The sequence below is a fragment of the Triticum dicoccoides genome, chromosome 3B, assembly GCF_002162155.2.
Source record: "Triticum dicoccoides isolate Atlit2015 ecotype Zavitan chromosome 3B, WEW_v2.0, whole genome shotgun sequence".
Taxonomy (NCBI): Eukaryota; Viridiplantae; Streptophyta; class Magnoliopsida; order Poales; family Poaceae; genus Triticum; species Triticum dicoccoides.
This window is the reverse complement of record NC_041385.1, coordinates 799,210,561-799,219,451: the sequence shown is the minus strand read 5'-3', so window position 1 is coordinate 799,219,451 and position 8,891 is coordinate 799,210,561.

Sequence of the window (8,891 nt, the reverse complement as noted above, 5' to 3'; positions counted from 1 at the left end):
GGGCGGCGGGAGCAAGGCAGGTGCTCGCAGGGGGGTGGCGAGGCACGGCGGGCGGCGTCGGGGCGCGGGGAGCGGTGCCGGCATCAGGGCAGATGGCGTCGAGGGCGGCGGGGACGGCAAAGTTGAGCAACCTGACGGCGTCGGAGGCGGCGACGACGGTGAGGTCGACCAGCCTGACGGCGTCGGAGGCGGCGGCGACGACGAGGTGGAGCAGCCTGACGGCTCGGCGGCGACGGTGACGAGGCAGATCGAGCAGCGTGCGTCGGGCGGAGAAGAGGGATGAATTTTGGAGAAACTGCTAAGTGCTAGTTATATATGAAGAGAATTGGTCCCGGTTCGTGAAACCAACCGGGACCAATGCCCCCTTTAGTCCCGGTTAGTGCCACCAACCGGGACCAAAGGCCTCTTTTCAGCAGCCCAAAGGGCGGGAAGCGGCGGCCTTTGGCACCAACCGGGACCAATGCCCCCCTTTAGTCCCGGTTGGTGCCTCCAACCGGGACCAATGGTCACGTGCTGGCACGGTGCAGCACGAAAGTTTAGTCCCACCTCGTTAGCTGAGAAGGGCACGCAGTGGTTTATAAGCCCCACTGACGCACCCTTCTCGAGCTCCTCTCCACTGCAGGCTTACGGGCCTACTTACTACTGCTTTGCCTGATGGGCCTACTGGGCCACCTGCGGGCCTGAATCCTGGCCCATGGTGGGTTTCTAGTCGTATTCAGGTCGTGGGGCCTAGTAGGAGGCATTTTTTTCTTTACTTATTGTTGCTATTTTTATTTTTTCCCAGATTTTTTGTTTTGTTTTCTGCATTATTTATTTTCTTTTGTTTTTTTGCTTTATTTTTTAATTCTTTTTGCTTTTAGTTTTAGAAAAATTATAAACTTTCTGTTAGTGCCATTAGTTCTCAAATTTGAAAACATTTTTTTTGTTTTTTTGTTTTGTTTCGTGCTTTATTTATTTTATTTTGTTTCTACTTACAACAAAATACTTATTGTTGCTATTTTTATTTTTTTTCCAGATTTTTTGTTTTGTTTTCTGCATTATTTATTTTCTTTTGTTTTTTTTCTTTATTTTTTAATTTGTTTTGCTTTTAGTTTTAGAGAAATTATAAACTTTCTGTTAGTGCCATTAGTTTTCAAATTTGAATACACTTTTTTTGTTCTCTTATTGCTTTATTTATTTTATTTTGTTTCTACTAACAACAAAATACTTATTGTTGCTATTTTATTTTATTTTCCAGTTTTTTTGTTTTGTTTTCTGCATTATTTATTTTCTTTTGTTTTCTGCATTAAAGCATTTCAAATGAACTCTAAAAATGTTGAAAGTTGAAAGTTGGCATGGTATCACGAGGGCCGAACCATAAGACATTAAAGCATTTCAAATGAACTCTGAAAAAGTTGAAAGTTGAAAGTTGGCATGGTATCATAATTTCGTCTGTTACAAAGTTGGCATGGTATCATCATAATAGTTGCGGGAGAAAGTCTTCACTTTTTTTCCGCTTGTGTCATTTGCTTATTGCGCCGTAACCATGGATAATCTTCATCGTTTATCAGGATACTGGGGTCAGCCTTGAATTTGAAGGGAGGAATTTCATAAAACTTTTCATAATCTTCAGACATGTCTGTCTTGCCCTCCACTCCCATGATGTCCCTTTTTCCTGAAAGAACTATGTGGCGCTTTGGCTCATCGTATGATGTATTCGCTTCCTTATCTTTTCTTTTTCTCGGTCTGGTAGACATGTCCTTCACATAGATAACATGTGCCACATCATTGGCTAGGACGAACGGTTCGTCAGTGTACCCAAGATTTTTCAGATCCACTATTGTCATTCCGTACTGTGGGTCTACCTGTGCCCCGCCTCCTGACAGATTGACCCATTTGCACTTAAACAAAGGGACCTTAAAATCATGTCCGTAGTCAAGTTCCCATATGTCCACTATGTAACCATAATATGTGTCATTTCCCCTCGCGGTTGTTGCATCAAAGCGGACACCACTGTTTTGGTTGGTGCTCTTTTTATCTTGGTCAATCGTGTAAAATGTATTCCCATTTATCTCGTATCCTTTCCAAATCGTAACAGTCGAAGATGGTCCCCTGGACAACAAGTACAGCTCATCACAAACAGTGTTGTCACCTCTGAGACGTGCTTCCAACCAACTGCTGAAAGTCCTGATGTGTTCACATGTAATCCAGTCGTCGCACTGCTCCGGGTGTTTGGAGCGCAGACTGTTCTTGTGTTCATCGACATACGGGGTCACCAAGGTAGAGTTCTGTAGAACTGTGTAGCGTGCTTGAGACCAAGAATATCCATCCCTGCATATTATTGAGTCCCTTCCAAGCGTGCCTTTTCCAGTTAGTCTCCCCTCATACCGCGATTGAGGCAGACCTATCTTCTTAAGGCTAGGAATGAAGTCAACACAAAATCCGATGACATCCTCAGTTTGATGGCCCATGGAGATGCTTCCTTCTGGCCTAGCGCAGTTACGGACATATTTCTTTAAGACTCCCATGAACCTCTCAAAGGGGTACATATTGTGTAGAAATACGGGGCCCAGAATGACAATCTCGTCAACTAGATGAACTAGGACGTGCGTCATGATATTGAAGAAGGATGGTGGGAACACCATCTCGAAACTGACAAGACATTGCATCACATCACTCCTTAGCCTTGGTATGATTTCTGGATCGATCACCTTCTGGGAGATTGCATTGAGGAATGCACATAGCTTCACAATGGCTAATCGGATGTTTTTCAGTAGAAGCCCCCTCAATGCAATCGGAAGCAGTTGTGTCATAATCACGTGGCAGTCATGGGACTTTAGGTTCTGAAACTTTTTCTCTGACATATTTATTATTCCTTTTATATTCGACGAGAAGCCAGTCGGGACCTTCATACTAAGCAGGCATTCAAAGAAGATTTTCTTCTCTTCTTTGGTAAGAGCATAGCTGGAAGGACCTTCATACTATTTTGGAGGCATGCCATCTTTTTGTGCAAACGTTGCAGGTCCTCCCGTGCCTCAGCTGTATCTTTTGTCTTCCCATACACGCCCAAGAAGCCTAGCAGGTTCACGCAAAGGTTCTTCGTCATGTGCATCACATCGATCGAAGAGCAGACCTCTAGGTCTTTCCAGTAGGGTAGGTCCCAAAATATAGATTTCTTCTTCCACATGGGTGCGTGTCCCCCAGCGTCACTCGGAACAGCTAGTCCGCCGGGACCCTTTCCCAAGATTACGTGTAACTCATTGACCATAGCAAGTATGTGATCACCGGTACGCATGGTGGGCTTCCTCCGGTGATCTGCCTCGCCTTTGAAATGCTTGCCTTTCTTTCGACATTGATGGTTGGTCGGAAGAAATCGACGATGGCCCAGGTACACATTCTTCCTGCAGCTTCCCAGGTATATACTATCGGTGTCAAGTAAACAGTGCGTGCATGCATGGTATCCCTTGTTTGTCTGTCCTGAAAGGTTATTGAGAGCGGGCCAATCATTGATGGTCACGAACAGCAACGCCTTTAGGTGAAATTCCTCCTGTTTGTGCTCATCCCACGTACGTACACCGTTTCCATTCCACAGCTATAAAATTTCTTCAACTAATGGCCTTAGGTACACATCAATGTCGTTGCCGGGTTGCTTAAGGCCTTGGATGAGAACTGGCATCATAATGAACTTCCTCTTCATGCACATCCAAGGAGGAAGGTTATACATACATAGAGTCACGGGCCAGGTGCTTTGATTGCTGCTCTGCTCCCCGAAAGGATTAATGCCATCCGCACTTAAAGCAAACCATACGTTCCTTGGGTCACTTGCAAACTCATCCCAGTACTTTCTCTGGATTTTTCTCCACTGCGACCCGTCAGCGGGTGCTCTCAACTTCCCGTCTTTCTTACGGTCCTCACTGTGCCATCGCATCAACTTGGCATGCTCTCCGTTTCTGAACAAACGTTTCAACCGTGGTATTATAGGAGCATACCACATCACCTTCGCAGGAACCCTCTTCCTGGGGGGGCTCGTCGTCAACATCACCAGGGTCATCTCGTCTGATCTTATACCGTAATGCACCGCATACCGGGCATGCGTTCAGATCCTTGTACGCACCGCGGTAGAGGATGGAGTCATTAGGCATGCATGTATCTTCTGCACCTCCAATCCTAGAGGGCATACGACCTTCTTTGCTGCGTATGTACTGTCGGGCAATTCGTTATCCTTTGGAAACTTCTTCTTCAATATTTTCAGTAGATTCTCAAATCCTTTGTCAGGCACAGCATTCTCTGCCTTCCACTGCAGCAATTCCAGTACGGTACCGAGCTTTGTGTTGCCATCTTCGCAATTGGGGGGTACAACCCTTTTTTGTGGTCCTCTAACATGTGATCGAACTTCAGCTTCTCCTTTTGACTTTCGCATTGCGTCCTTGCATCGATAATGACCCGGCGGAGATCATCATCATCGGGCACATCGTCTGGTTCCTCTTGATCTTCAGCAGCTTCGCCTGTTGCAGCATCATCGTGCACATCGTATGGTTCCTCTTGATCTTTAGTAGCATCATCGTATTCAGGGGGCACATAGTTGTCATCGTACTTTTCTTCTTCGTCGTCTTCCTTCATAACCCCTATTTCTCCGTGCCTCGTCCAAACATTATAGTGTGGCATGAAATCCTTGTAAAGCAGGTGGGTGTGAAGGATTTTCCGGTCAGAGTAAGACTTCGTATTCCCACATATAGGGCATGGACAACACATAAAACCATTCTGCTTGTTTGCCTCAGCCACTTCGAGAAATTCATGCACGCCCTTAATGTACTCGGAGGTGTGTCTTGAACCGTACATCCATTGCCGGTTCATCTGCGTGCATTATATATAATTAAGTGTGTCAAAAATCATTACAGAACATCATGAATAGATAATTAAGTGACCAAATTAATAGAAGTTCATCATCACATTAAAATCAAAGTACATACATTGTTCTCATCTAACAACATAAAGCTCTGCAGAGCATCTAAATTAATTAAACCATACATTGAAACTATGTAAAACATTTCAATCCGAAAATAGGGTCGGTTGGAATTTCCGGTTCAACAACCTCCTAGATAAATAAAATCTATGTCACGTTGGTCAGCATAATTGTCATAAACAACAGATGAACCAATAATTATGAAAAGATAATATATACCACATCCGAATCATAGACAGGACGAGGGCCGACGGGAGCGGATACCAAAACCATCGCACTATATAAGATACAATAATAAAAGAAAGAAAATTATACAAGTATCGATATAAACATACAAGTAAGAATATTTTTTTCCTTCCAGAAATAAGATAAGAACAAGAGGTTCACCACGGTGGTGCCGGCGACGAGATCGGCGCGGGCGATCGACAGCGGTGAAGACGGGGATGGAACGTGACGGACCGCTAAACCTAGACAAATATTGAAGAAAATGGAGCTTGAAGGTCGAGCTTGGAGAGAAGAAAGCTTAAGTAGTGTGGCTTGGGCATTCCATCGAACACCTCGTGTGCATAGGAGGTGAGCTAGAGCACCACAAAGCTCTCTCCTTGCCGGCCATGAAAAACAAAGCAGTGAGAGTTCTCTGCTCGCGGGCGAGGGGTATATATAGGCAATTAATTGGTCCCGGTTCGTGGCAAGAACCAGGACTAAAGGGAAGCCTTTGGTCTCGGTTCAGGCCACCAACCAGGACCAATGGTGGTGGGCCAGGAGCAAGGCACATTGGTCCCGGTTCGTCCCACCAACCGGGATCAAAAGGTCCAGACGAACCGGGACCAATGGCCCACATGGCCCGGCCGGCCCCCGGGGCTAACGAACCGGGTCCAATGCCCCCATTGGTCCCGGTTCTGGATTGAACCGGGACCATTGTTCCAGATTTCTGTGGAGGAATAACCATTGGGGGAAAACACTGTAATTGGGAACTATGTTGTGGTTTGTGTTAAGTGCCAAATCACAGATATAAGATTCGCATCAACTTGACTTTAGTTTACTGATGTGACATATACATTGGTAACAACAATGAGATCAGAGGGTGCTGTTATTTATGGCTATTCTAAATATTGTAATTTATTGATGTCGTCCTCTCTACTTTCGCTTTGTTCATTACATTTTCTTGATTGTTGTATCCATGTAATATTAATCAAGTAGCTAGATTTTTGTTTATTAGGCTTTAGATGGTTTTCTCCAGTGCCTCAAAACTTTTTGAATTTTATCTCTTTAGATTCCCGTAATTATCTCACTGCTACAACTTTTGTTGAAGGGAAACTCAAGATTCCAACTTGATATGACCCCTCTTTCATTTGGTTTATTGGAACATAGAATTAGTAAATTTGTTGTCCTAAAAGCAAATTTAGGTATAGAAGATATAAAGTGGGGGAATCTTTTCTCTCTCTTCTCTAACGGATACATAAATTTGTACCATGAATGAGGCATATGCGCGCGAGGAAGGGAAGCTGAGAGAAACATTGAGATTTTTCATGCTTTGGACGAACATTTCTATTCATAGATTTCTTTTTCATGGCAATTCTTGAGCGTGGCACTGTCGTGGTAGAGCCTGGTATGAAGGGTGGGTCCAGTATAAAACCAGAAGGTACTAGCACTAAGACAGGAAGGCGATCTGCCCTTGTCCCTTGATGTTGGCCTGACATGGCAGCGTCAATCACCAGCTGACTTAGACACGAGTTAGTGGATTTTGTGACAAGGGTGAGTGTTGTGAGTTAGCGGAATGGGGGTTGGGTTTGGTCTGTTCAGTTACTATAGTCTGAGCGAAATGATTTCCCTATTTTAGAACATATGGCAATTTGCATTTCCTTAAAGATGGCTTTGCAGCAAATTGCACGAGCGAGTGATTCATATTTTTATCAAGTCATACAATTTTTTGGTTAGGTTAGAGGCGTAAATGCATTCGTTGGTTGTTTTGAGTTAACAATGGAGACGGTATCGTATCAATTGAGTCCCGGTTCGTGGCAAGAACCAGGACTAAAGGGAAGCCTTTGGTCTCGGTTCAGGCCACCAACCAGGACCAATGATGGTGGGCCAGGAGCAAGGCACATTGGTCCCGGTTCGTCCCACCAACCGGGATCAAAAGGTCCAGACGAACCGGGACCAATGGCCCACATGGCCCGGCCGGCCCCCGGGGCTAACGAACCGGGTCCAATGCCCCCATTGGTCCCGGTTCTGGATTGAACCGGGACTAATGGGATGACCCGGCCTGGACCAATGCCCCCTTTTCTACTAGTGAACGAGAGCAACCCAAATTAAGACGGGGAGATGCACTTATAGAAAGGTATGTGAAGATTTTTTTTTCCACTTCCAATGCTTCCATGCAGCATCAGTGCGCCAAACATCCAGCAAAGAAAGAACTAATGAACTGCATGAAACCGACAAAGCAAATCAAGATTAAGGCAAACAGTAAACAAGGGAGAGTAAAGAAAAACAGGACTGAGTGGGAATGGAGCCACAACACCAGACTCTGCAGCATGTGCTTGAAGGTGAGATGCACCAGCACATGACAACCTCGCCGGAGCTCTTCTCATGCCGCCGCTTGACATGGATAGTTTGGCCATCGAAGAACGAATCCACCATCCTGGCCGTGAACCTGAAACTGACTAAACCAAGATATCAAAAATCAGATTTAATCCAATGCATAGCAGCGAAATCAACTTGTAAATTGAGAATCAAATCGTGTTGCTATTGATCAATCATCAATCACTGTGAGCTGAGTCGACTGAACACCGTGAGTCATGTAGCGATGGATCATGAATTGGCAAAAATGAACATACCATTTGGGACGCAAGAATCCTTCTGTGGCCTCTTCCTCTTCGCCTGTTCGGCCGGTGTCGCTTCTGGTGTAGTACTGGACTACTTGAGGAAGGAAAGTACGTGACCGTCGTCCAGGCTCAGACTTGGCTTGGTTTGGTCAATTGATAGAACACCTCGCAGGCGAGCTGAACACCAGCGTCGCAGGAGGCGGCAAGCGAGGGGCCGGAGCTGGAGCTGGGCGAACAGAGGCTGATGGAGGAGGCCGGCGTGTCAACCGGCCACCCTGTTCACGTACCTGCAGTAGATCAGTCGTCTCCCGCCCAGCTCCTCCGACACCGGGGGCGTGCTCTTCCTCTGCCCAAGCTGCTTTTCCAAGACTCCAACGGCATGGCCGCCCCATCCTTGAATGCCAACACCGCCACCGATGACCCAAGCAGCGACCGAGAGGCCCCTGGCCGTATGGTGTGTCCCCATTCGCGATTTCCGTCGCCTTGGGGAAAGAGGAGCGGCGTCCGGCAGGAGAGCAGCGGACCTCTCTCTCCGGCGGCGGTAAGAGATGAGGTGGAGGGCATGGGGGGAGGTCCCTCCAGCGGCGGTAAGAGCAAGTATAATAGTCCTACTCAGCAGGCTACAAGCGATTCCACATCAGCAAAAATCTGAGCTGGAGGAGAGTAAAGACAGGAGAGAGAAAGAAGCGAGTGCTTCGTCAATCGCTCGGCTGAAGCACAAGGCGCGAGGACGTTACGCCCGCTTGCAGCCGGTAGCTGGCGCTAGAAAGGCTGCTCCCGATTCCCTCTGTCCCACCATCCAATCAACTGCTCTTTCTCTTCTCCTCTTGCATGTAGACATTAACTACTTAGTCATCCAGCAGCTAGTATAGAGCCAACGTTATTAGACGAGACTACTTATACACCGGCTATTGCTGAGATGGAACCGATATAAAGCCAGCAGCGGGCGATTCTATTAGCCATGCTCTAAGAGATGAGGTGGAGGGAATGGGGAGGGAGGGGGCATGGGGAACTGCTGCGGGCCGCTGGCTGGCTCGGTCTCGAGCGACTGCTCCGAGAAGACGTGTCTCATTTATACAGGGGGGAGGGAACGTCTCTGGATAAGTTGACGCGTCGAGCTCGTGACC